Consider the following 13,052-nt stretch of genomic DNA (forward strand, 5'->3'; position numbering starts at 1 on the left):
CCCATAATAGGGGTGCCAGAAGGAGAGAAAACTGATCAAGGAATAGAAAACATGTTTGAAGAAATAATGACAGAAAACTTCCCTGATATAGGGAAGAAAAAACTCACACAAATCCAAGAAGCTCATAGCGTCCCAAACAAAATGAACCCCAAAAGACCGACGCCAAGGTACATTATAATTAAATTGGCAAACACCGACAACAAAGTAAGAATCTTAAAAGTGGCCAGAGAGAGACAGAAAGTTGCCTACAAAGGATCCCCCATCAGACTAGCAACTGATTTCTCAACAGAAACACATCAGGCAAGAAATAAATGGAATGAACTATACAAAGTCATGCAAAGGAAGGGTCTGAATCCAAGAATACTGTACCCAGCAAAGCTATCAATCAAAATTGATGGTGATATCAGGAGCTTCACAGGAAAAAAAAGGACTAAGGGAGTTTATTACCACCAAACCTACAATGCAAGAAATGCTAAAGGGTCTGCTATCAAAAGAAGAAACAGGAAACGAAGAAACCACAGGCATAAAGAATAAAAATGGTGACAAACAAGTGCCTATCAATAATAACTTTAAATGTTAATGGATTAAATGCCCCAATCAAAAGACATAGGGTAGCTGAGTGGATAAAAAAACATGACCCATATATATGATATCTATAGGAAACCCACCTCAGAAAAAAGGACTCACACAGACTGACAGCGAAGAGATGGAAAAAGATTTTTCAGGCGAATGGAAATGAAAAAAAAAAAGCTGGGGTAGCAATACTTATATTGAAAAAATTAGTTCTCAAAGTGAAGGACATAACAAGAGATAAGGAAAACCACTTCATAATACTAAAGGGAGCAACCCAACAAGAAAATATAACTCTGGTAAACATATATGCACCCAATACAGGAGCACCCAAATACATTAAAAAAAAAAAAAACTTTTGGAGGATATCAAGGGAGAGATTGATAGCAATACTGTCATAGTAGGAGACTTTACTACCCCATTATCACCATCAGACAAATCCTCTAAACAAAAACTCAGCAAAGAAACAGCAATCCTAAATGACTCACTAGATCAGATGGAATTAATTGACATCTTCAGAACATTTCACCCCAAAGCCACAGAATATACATTCTTCTCAAGTGCACATGGGTCATTTTCAAAGATAGACCATATATTGGGTCACAGGCAAAATCTCTTCAAATTAAAGAAGATAGAAATCATATCAAGCACCATCTCAGGCCACAATGGCATAAAATTAGAAATCAACAACAATAAAAACAATAAAAAAATCAAACACCTGGAAGCTAAATAGCATGGGTTACCAGAGAGATCAAAGAAGAAATAAAAAGCATCATGGCAACAAACAACAATGAAAACACAACAATCCAAAATCTATGGGACACAGTGAAAGCAGTCTTGAGAGGGAAGTTCATAGGTCTACAGGCCTGCCTCAAAAAACAAGAAACAATGGTAATAAATTATCTAACCCTACAACTCAAAGAGTTAGAAAGAGAGCAACAAAAAAAGCCCAGCGTACGCAGAAGGAAGGAAATAATAAAGATCAGAGCGGAGATAAACAACATAGAGACCAAAAAAACAATACAAAAGATTAACAAAACCAAGAGCTGGTTCTTTGAAAGGATAAACAAGAATGATGAATCTCTAGCCAGGCTCACCAAGAAGCAAAGAGAGAGGACCCAAATAAACAAAATCAGAAATGAAAGAGGTGAAATAACAACCAATCCCACAGTAATACAAACGATTATGAAAAAATACCATGAACAACTTTATTCCAACAATATGGACAACCTAGATGAAATAGACATATTCTTAGAAAAATACAAGATCCCAAAACTCAACCAAGAAGAGTCAAAAAACCTGAATAGATCGATAACTACTGAAGAAATTGAAATAGCAATCAAAAATCTTCCAGCAAACAAAAGCCCTGGTCCGGACAGCTTTACAGGGGAATTCTACCAAGCATTCAAAGAAGAACTAAAACCTATCCTCCTCAGACTATTCCAAAAAATTCAAGCAGAAGGCATACTTCCAAGCTCTTTCTATGAAGCCAGCATTGCCCTAATTCCAAAACCAGATAAAGATACCACAAAAAAAGAGAACTACAGGCCAATATCCTTAATGAACATAGATGCTAAAATCCTCAACAAAATCATAGCAAATCAGATTCAGCAATATATTAGAAAGATCATACACCATGACCAAGTGGAATTTACTCCAGGAATGCAAGGATGGTTCAATATCTGTAAATCAATAAATATGATACATCACATAAACAAACTAAGAGACAAAAATCACATAATCATATCAATCGATGCAGAAAAAGCATTTGACAAAATCCAACACTCTTTCTTGATAAAAACTCTCAGCAAAGTGGGAATAGAGGGATCATACCTCAACATAATAAAAGCCCTATATGACAAACCTACAGCCAACATCATACTCAATGCGGAAAAACTAAATCCATTTCCTCTAAGAACAGGAACAAGACAAGGATGCCCACTTTCACCACTCCTGTTTGACATAGTACTAGAAGTACTAGCCATAGTGATCAGACAAGAAGAAAAAATAAAAGGCATCTAAATTGGAAAAGAAGAAGTAAAACTGTGCTTATTTGCAGACGACATGATTTTATACATAGAAAACCCCAAAGACTCCATCAAAAAACTACTAGACCTAATAAATGAGTTTGTCAATGTAGCACAATACAATATTAACACCCAGAAATCTATGGCCTTTTTATACACCAATAATGAACTCACAGAAAGAGAAATGAAAAAAAAAAAATCCCATTTATCATTGCACCAAAAAATTAAGATACCTGGGAATAAACTTAACCAAGGACGTAAAGGACCTATACTCAGAAAATTACAGGACATTACAAAAAGAGATAGAGGAAGACATAAACAAAAGGAAAAACATACCATGTTCATGGATTGGTAGAATCAACATCATTAAAATGTCCATGCTACCTAAAGCAATCTATAGATTCAATGCAATACCTATTAAAATACCAATAGCATATTTCAAAGATCTAGAACAAACTCTCCAAAAATTCATCTGGAATAAAAAAAAAAGACCCCGAATAGCCACAGCTATCCTAAGAAAGAACAAAGTTGGAGGGATCACAATACCAGACATCAAAATATATTACCAAGCCACGGTTCGCAAAACTGCCTGGTACTGGCACAAGAACAGACATATAGACCAATAGAACAGAATAGAGGACCCAGAAATTGACCCAAGCCATTATACTCAATTAATATTTGACAAAAGAGGCAAGAGCATACAATGGAGTCAAAACGGCCTCTTTAATAAATGATACTGGAAAATTTGGTCAGATACATGCAAAAAAATGAAACTAGGTCACCAACTTACACCATACACAAAAACAAACTCAAAATGGCTACAGAACTTGAATGTAAGACAGGAAACAATAAAAATCCTACAAGACTCCATTTACAGCAAAATTGCAGACATATGTCATAGCAATATCTTTACAGACACAGATCCTAGGGCAAGAGAGACTAAGGAGAAAATAAACAATGGGATTACATTAAAATAAAAAGCTTCTACATGGCAAAAGAAACCATCAACAAAACAACAAGAAAGCCCACTGCATGGGAGGACATATTTGCCAATATTATCTGCAATAAAGGTTTAATCTCCAACATTTATAGGGACGTCTTACAACTCAACAAAAGGAAAATAAACAATCCAATCAAAAAATGGGCAAAGGACCTAAATAGAATCTTTTCAAAAGAGGACACTCAGAAAGCCAAGAGACAATGAAAACATGCTCAAAGTCACTAATCATCCAAGAGATGCAAATCAAAACGACAATGAGGTACCACCTCACACCTGTTAGAATGGCTATCATCAAAATCAACAAATGACAAGTGCTGGAGAGGATGCGAAGAAAAAGGAACCCTCCTTCACTGCTGGTGGGAATGCAGACTGGTGCAGCCATTGTGGAAAACAGTATGGCATTTCCTCAAAAATTTAAAAATGGAACTGCCATTTGACCCAGTAATACCACTTCTAGGAATATATTCCAAGAAAACAGAAACACCAATCAGAAAGGATATATGCACCCCTATGTTCATAGCAGCACAATTTACAATAGCCAAGATTTGGAAACAGCTAAATGTCCATCAACAGATGAGTGGATTAGAAAACTATGGTACATCTACAGAATGGAATATTATGCTGCTATAAAAAAGAAGGAATTCTTACCATTTGCAGCAGCATGGATGGAACTGGAGAGCATTATGCTAAGTGAAATAAGCCAGGAAGTGAAAGAAAAACACCCCATGATCTCACTCATTTATGGATAATAAAGAACATTATAACCTGATGAACAAAAAGTTAGATACAGAGGCAGAGAAGCATGGAAAAGACTGTCAAATTATAGTGGGAAGGCTGAGGAGTGTTGGGGCATGAGGGAGGTAAGAGATCAACTGAAGGACTTGTATGCATGCATATAAGCATAATCAATGGATACAAGATCCTGGGTGGGTGGGATGAGGGCATGTGCTGGGGGGTAGGGGAGGTCGGAAGAAGGTCAATGGGGGAGGGAAAAAGAGACATATGTATTACTATCTGTAATACTTTAAACAATAAAATAAATAAATAAATAAAAGCATGTGACATGAAGAAAAACAAAGATAACCATTTGAGTGAGTGATGTGCTCTACCTAGATAACCACATTTATCCCCTCGCCCTGTTTGAGATTAACACGTGTGCATTGACGTAATTCATTGACAGCCACCTGAACTGCCCCGGGTACGGAACAGGCTTTAAAAATGGGTCCTGACCAGCCAACGGTGCTCGCCTGTCGAGACAGCCGCAAAGGCACGTCCTTTTGTCAGTCCGGCAAGCAACGCCACTCCACGCTCCTCTCTTTGCCAGAAGACAGAATGGCTAGTACTTCCCAATCAAGATGCAACTGGGCTCGCAAGTGAGGAACGCCAGACCCCTGCATCCAGACTGGACCAGCTCAGCTGCCAGACCCCAGAGGACAGCACCACTGGGATCCCACCAAGCCTGTACCCACAGCATCAGGAACTTTTCTGAGTAATAAAGTGCTGTGTGATTTGCAACTGCATATGTTTCATGTGGTGTAATTCCTCCAGCAGTTAATTGAATCATTTTGCCTATGCTTAAAATTGAAATTAAAGCTTCTGGTCTTTTCAGTCCTAGGCCTGCCCTTGGTCCTACTTACACAGAGTAGCCTCCTCGCTAGCAACTACTTGAATGTCCCACACCTGCATGGTTAAAGTTTATCTAAAGGGACATCTTAGATAAATACCCCATATCCTTTCCCAGGATCTACTTGGGGCAAATATTTATTGAGAATCTAGCATATACAGGGACCGTGCCTCAGTTCTGAAGTTCCAAACCCTATTCATATCAATATGAGGGATGAGTAAGAATACAGACATTAGTTTTCTTCAGTAAAAATCAAAGTTTTAAGACTTCAGAAGAGTTAAGTAAAAACAAATTCCACTGAAATGTGGTTGCAGTGGCACAATTTTAATGTGTGTACTGCCAAATTTCTAAATTCCAATGTGTTCTAGATCTTGAAATGTCAGGTCTGTGAATACTGAAAGTCTAAATTCACAATGATAGACTTGAATTCTGCCCTCTGGAATTGGAGGGAAGAAGTGATGTTTTATCAGAGGATTGCATGGGTGGGACTCCTCTGTTGCCAGTGGGAATGGGGTATCCTTTCCCCACTGACAGCCAGGGGTCAGGTACCTGCGTTATCTTGAGAAAAAGAATTTTTAAAAACTCCCACGGGAGAATGAGATGTGGTAGAAAGGTTTATTTCCATGAAATTATATCCCTTGGGTTGTATCCCTTAAACCAGTCCTCAGGCTTAAACAGAGCTAAAGGCAGAGCGCGTGTCCAGAGTTTCCATTTCATGGTGAAAGTGAGTCCAATACAACATTAGGCTAGTCTCAGTCCAGCAGTCCATTGTGTGGGTTCCACGTGGCCAGGAGCCACATGGGAGAATGCAGGGGAGCACACGAGGGCCAAGAGAGCAAGAGAGGAATTCCCTTTATTTAGGAGCTTATGTATCAGATTTCGTGCCCTTGCAGTTGCCTCGACTATTCCGGCCAAGGCCCTGTTCCCAGGTCTGACTGACAGCCAAGCACCTTCCCAGATCACCCAGTCCTTACTAGGCCAGCGTCTAAATTGCAGCTTCCCTTTGTTCCTTTCCAGTCATCCTATCTAATAAAGAGGGAATATGCTAATTGACCCTCATGCTGTCGCAAAGACGGTGGTGCCCACAGCCAATAAGGAGGGAATATGTTAATTGACCACCACGCCCTCAAAGATGGCGTCTCCCACAGCCACAAGATGGTGGTGCCCAGTCCCCTCAGCCCTGCTGGAGTGGCAGGCACGCGACAAGGCCGGGCCCTCCCCCAGGTGGGCCCGGCCGCTCCACGCACCTGCCTCCAGAGTCCCCCAGTCCCCTCAGCCCCCCCAGCCAACCAGGGCCGGCCCAAGGTGCAGGCAAGCCTCAGATGGTGGCTGCCCAGCTGCCCAGGGCCACCTGAGGCTCAGGTAACCAGGACCGGCCGAGGTTTGCACTGCCAGCAATGGCAGTAGCAGAGGTGTGATGGGGTGTCGCCTTCCCCTGATCACTGGGTCACCTCCTGCCCCTGAGGGCTCTCAGACTGTGAGAGGGGGCAGGCCAGGCTGAGGGACCGCCCCCCCCCCCCCCAGTGCATGAATTTTCATGCACTGGGCCTCTAGTCTGTATAATAAAAGCATAATATGCAAATCGACTGAAAGGCAGAATGACCGGTCGTTATGATGTGCACTGGCCACCAGGGGGCAGACACTCAACACAGGAGCTGCCTCCAGCATGCAGGCCCTAGGCCAGCCAAGGCAGGTGCCAGCAGGTGCCCCCTGATCGCCCCACTGGTCACCCAGCAGAGGGAGGCCACTGGTGGTGGCAGCAGGGGGCGCGGCTAGTGCCAGACCAGCAAAGGTGGGTGCCAGCGGGGGCCTCCCCGATCGTCCCACCCATTGCCCCACAGATTGGCCCTGATCGCCGGCCTAGCCTAGGGACCCTACCTGTGCAGAAATTTTGTGCACCAAGCCTCTAGTTAATTAATAACCAGGTTATTACAACAGTATCAGTATTACCCACTGCTCAAATTCTATATTCCTTGCTCATCAAGTATTAAACATGCTATTATTACGTCTGTGGATAAAACGGGCCACTTGCTAACTTAACAAGCTCAGAGAAGGCCTGTGTGATGGCCTTGCAAACTCAGAGACCTAAAGTAACCACAAAGGAATGTCTGAAATTAAAACTTTTTAACTAAAAGCAGTTTATGGCAGGTAGTCATGTCCTAGGCTAGAATATGCCCTAACAAAAGTCAATCTTTACCTTAACTGAGCCTCCCTAGTGTCTTTGCATTTACCATAACATACCTTTGGAATATCAGTGTAATTCCCCTTTTTGTTTCCAGACACCTCAGAGCACAACCAATGGGAGGGGAGAGGGCTATAAATCCTCTCATTGTTACTGTTATTGTTATCATGTTAATTATTGACCATTAACTATCCTGTGCCTGCCTATGTAAAAATGTATGTGTCTATCATTTTACTTTTCAACTAATCTCAGAGGTTTCCTGCTTTGCTCTCTCCCACCTCTCTAATCTATCACCAGTAGATTTCATGTAACCCACTTACACCTTCTCTTTTGATTTTAATGTATAAATTAAGGTGCAAAACTGCCATTGAAGCATTATCTCAATCTGTTGAGATTTTGCTTTCCAACAATTGTCAACAGTTTGGCTCAAATAAACTCACAAAAATTCTCTATAGGTTTGAATGTTTCTTACATTGACACATCCAATCCTTATAAGCTCACCTGAGAATATATACTTTTTTAAAAAGCAAAATATCTTTCACTTCAATTCACTATAGTTAGATGGACTATATAACATATTATTCAAACAGGGACACTTTTGAAGAGTGAAAGGGTTACACTTTATAATTACACTGAGGCAACAGACATAAACTATGACTGACAGAGGCAAATTGGTACATATAACCAGGGTAAATATACCACCTATGTTTCAAGGAACTCAAAGAACCAATCCTTTAACAAATCCATTCAGGGGAAGGCGACACTGAGAGAAAATGTTTTTGTCTTCAGCTCTAGTTGCCAAGCTTTCACTTTCAAGTTGATTATAAACTTATCATTAGAATAAAGCAAACCAAAATCTAATACATGTAGTTTTGCAAGCAATTTTTCAAAGTATTTTCTGGGACTGGCTTGTCATACTTTCACTTCTCACAGAGAGTTATTTTATTTTGAAGTGACTTGCTAGATTTCATTCAGTGTCATCCCTGCAGGGTACAGAAACAACAACCAGCATCAAGAAGAGTTGCACTGCTAACTCCCTAAATACTGCATTGTTAATTCATCTCAGTGAATAATAGGGTTTCTAATGCAAATTATTCTGTCATTGCCTAGAGGTATTTATAATGATCAGTGTGAAATGTCAGAAGACGTCTTTAATCAGGTGACAGAGAATTTGAACAACTAAGCGGGGAAATCTAGTTATTCTAAACTCAGTGGTAGCTAAATTTTTTAATAAAATATAAATAAAGTCAGTGGTAGCCAGACCAACAGAAGCCTGTTACAGAACTTGAATTTTATTTTCCCAGAAGTCGTTTTCTCTTCCTAATGAGCAATTCCAATGAAATTCAGACAGACATGAAATGTCATTAGGAAGTGACTATAATGGACAGTGAGTCATGCAAAACAACTCTGGCCATTTCTCTTCTAGGCACACTTCCAGAGAGATTCCATTTTCTATTTTTTAAGCATAGCTGCTAAGGAATTCATGTTGGCATTCATTGCCATTTGAACATTCTAAAGGAAAGGATTTGTACTCTGTATAGTCAAGATCATTGCTATTGTTGCTTCTCATTTTTCCTTTTTTTTTCTTTTTCATGTTGCACATCATTAAACTAGTATATAAACTTTAGACTGAAACATGCAACAATGGGTTGCTTATAACCTCCTCCTTGTGTGGATTGCTGACAAAAGAATTTTAGGTTTTGAGCATTCTTCTTTGACTTCTGCAATTCTAAACATGGATTTACCCCAAGGTAGGGATTTATTTACCCACAGAAAAACTTTATGTCTTTGGGGTCACACATTTATGATAAAAATTGTTCATTGCCCTTTAATACCCATTATTTCTTTCTACCTTTTACTACCACCATTTCTGAACTATTAGGTAGGCAACTTGCTTCCAAGCTATGTTTCCCAGCCTCATTGCAGTTATATGTGGGTTCCATATCACCCAGCAACCTTTGCAGCCAATAGGATTGTGAAATGCTAGCTCTCTCTATTTTAATTCTAGTCTGACCTTTAATTCTCTCATGGCCTTCAGCAGTGGTTCTCAACTTTGGCTGCACATTAGAATCACCTGGGAATCTTTTTAAAATCCTGATTTCTGGGCCTCATCCTCCGAAAATTCTGTTTCTTTGTTACTAATGTTGTGGCCCCACCCCATAACAAACAGAATTTCTGGTGGATGAGGCCCAGAAATCAGGATTTTAAAAAGATTCCCAGGTGATTCTAATGTGCAGCCAAGGTTGAGAACCACTGGCCTTCAGGCTAATAGCTCTTGCTATAGATATGCTAATTAACTAGAGGAATCCTACTGGAGGCTTGAGTTTTTGCAAGAACAAGGACTTGCCAGATATTGCCTTTCCCAAAGATGTGGGAAGACCTGTACAAAATAATAACTGTTCATGAAAGATTTATAGGAGTCTCCAGACCAGAGTCAGATTAGCAAGGGTCAATAGACTGACCAAAAACAAAGAGATTTAGAAGTTTCCCACTCCTCCTTAGATCCCTGTCTGGATCCTAGCTGACTATGGCCTTCACCTACCTCTTATTTGCCCTGCCTCCCTTCCCTTAACATAAAGGACTCCTGAGTTTCCATTGTCCTAGGACAGTGGTTCTCAACCTGTGGGTCGCGACCCCTTTGGCAGTCGAACAACCCTTTCACAGGGGTCGCCTAAGACCATCCTGCATATCAGATATTTACATTACGATTCATAACAGTAGCAACATTACAGTTATGAAGTAGCAACGAAAATAATTTTATGGTTGGGTCACAACATGAGAAACTGTATTTAAAGGGCCAGAAGGTTAGGAGATGTGTCTGTAAACATTATGCTACAAGATATGTCTGATATTTTGCTGTCTATGGATTCTTCTAAGATTTTTATGGTTTCCTATCATAGATTTAAGTCTTTTATCCATTTTGAGTTTATTTTTGTGTATGCTATAAGTTGGTGGTCTAGATTTAATACAGAATTTTTGGACTGGAACCCGGATTCTTTGTCCACCGGAGTCAAAGAATGAATCCGCAGACAGAGGGTAGATTTACTGAAGAACAAGTACAGACTCCCACATGGGGAGAGGGAAAGAGTCCCACCAACTTCCTGTTTCCATGTTTTATAAAGGCTGTAGTTTTTGTGTCCTGACATCCCCTCTGATTAGTCAATATTCCCTTTCAAATTGGTTACTATAGTAACTCCTGAGGCCCTCCTCCCTCATTGTCCTCCTATTCCTTCTGGGCTTTCTTCTTTCTTCTTTATTTTGTAAATATAGACTTTTTGGCTATTTCCAGTTCCCTTGTCTTATGGAAATATAGTTGTTGCTGCTTCCTTGTCTTATGGAAATACAACTGTTGTTGCTCCCTTGTCTTATGAAAATGTAACTGCACCTGGGACCACAATTCTAAAAATTCCCTAAACCTCCCTATATTACCCCAAAATTCCTATTTCAGTTTCATTTTGTTGCATGTATCTGTCCAATTTTCCCAACACAATTTATTGAAGAGACTGTCTTTACTCCATGTATGCTCTTGCCTCCTTTTAAAATATTAATTGAGCATAATGGCTTGGGTCAATTTCTGGGTTCTCTGTTCTGTTCCATTGGTCCAGTGGTTCTCAACCTTCCTAATTCCATTTGACCCTTTAATGTAGTTTCTCATGTTGTGGTGACCCTCAACCATAAAATTATTTTTGTTGCTACTTCATAACTGTAATTTTTCTACTGTTATGAATCGTAATGTAAATATCTGATATGCAGGATGTATTTTCATTGTTATAAATTGAACATAATTAAAACATAGTGATTAATCACAAAAACAATATGTAATTATATATGTGTTTTCCGATGGTGTTAGGCGACCCCTGTGAAAGGGTCATTCGACCCCCAAAGGGGTCACGACCCACAGGTTGAGAACCGCTACATTGATCTATATGTCTGTTCTTGTGCCAGTACCAGGCCCGTTTTAAGAACAGTGGCTTTGTAATATAGCTTAATATCTGGTATTGTGATCCCTCCAACTTTGTTCTTTTTTCTCAGGATTACTGGGGCTATTTGGGTTTGATTTTTTTTATATTATTCCATATAAATTTTTGGAGAGTTTGTTCTAGGTTGTGAAATATGCCATTGGTATTTTAATGGAGATTGCATTGAATCTATAGATTGCTTTGGGTGGACATTTTAATGATGTTGATTCCACCAATCCATGAACATGGTATATTCTTGCACTTGTTTGACTACATCAAAATAAAAAGCTTTTGCACAGCAAAAGAAACCATCAACAAAATAACAAGAAAGCCCCCTGCATGGGAGAACATACTTGCCAATGTGACATCTGAGAAGGGTTTAATTTCCAAAATTTATGGGAAACTCATACAACTTAACAAAAGGAAGATAAACAATCCAATCAAAAAATGTGCAGAGAGCCTAAATAGACACTTCTTGAAACTAGACATACAGTAGGCCAAGAGATATATGAAAACCTGCTCAAAGTCACTACTCATCTGAGAGATGCCAATCAAAACAACAATGAGGTACCATTTCACACCTGTCAGAATGGTTATCATCAACAAATCAACAAACAACAACAAGTGCTGGAGAGGATGTGGAGAAAAAGGAACCCTCCTTCACTGCTGGTGGGAATTCAGACTGGTGCAACCAGTATGGAAGACAGTGTGGAGTTTCCTCAGAAAGTTAAAAATGGAACTCCCATTTGACCCAGTAATCCCACTTCTAGGAATATATCCCAAGAAATCAGAAACACCAATCAGAAAGGATATATGCACCCCTATGTTCATAGCAGCACAATTTACAATAGCCAAGATTTGGAAACAGCCTAAGTGCCCATCAGCAGATGAGTAGATTAAAAACTGTGATACATCTACACAATGGAATACTATGCTGCTGTAAAATGTGTTGTAATGTACCCCACGAATCACAGAAGGATTCCTCAAGAAGTCGAATCAAAGAGTCACATTTATTGCAATCCAGGACTATGAGGGGCCATTCCCCAAATCTCATAGTGATAATATGGTGGCAAAACCAGACTTATATAGGCAAAAATCACAAAGGTATTGATTATATCTCAAAGTTTGGAATGAGGAACCTAGTTTGCAAAAAAGCAGTTTACAGAAGCAGAATTAAGCATGTTAATTATAGTTTTGGGTCTCAGGGTCACTGAATTGACAGAAACACCTTATCTAGAGCCCTCGGGTCTTGAGACCACTGAGTTGTCAGGAACTCATTATCTAGAGCCATCAAGGTAATTTAGAGTAATTGCGCTGTCCTGGTCTTGGGAACAATAAGTCAACTGGAACACATTATCTGTGACCACTAAAACAATTTAGGATAATTGTGCTGTCCTGTTTCCCAGGTACAGAAGAATGTGCTTTCTAAAACCAATAAAATAACAATCAATGGGATAGTCATTCAATCGAATGGGATGATGTATACAATTCAGAAAATCAAAATAACTTTTCTATTGTTAAGCCAAACAGCAGGGTTAAAGTTATACTACAGTTTCTACCTGAGATGGTTGCTACCATACTTCAAATGGAAGGCACTCCTACCATTTGCAACAGCATGGATGGACCTGAAGAGCATTATGCTAAGCAAAATAAGACAGAGAAAGATAAGTATCACATGATCTCATTCATC

The sequence above is a fragment of the Myotis myotis genome, unplaced genomic scaffold (assembly GCF_014108235.1).
Source record: "Myotis myotis isolate mMyoMyo1 unplaced genomic scaffold, mMyoMyo1.p scaffold_m19_p_1, whole genome shotgun sequence".
NCBI lineage: Eukaryota > Metazoa > Chordata > Mammalia > Chiroptera > Vespertilionidae > Myotis > Myotis myotis.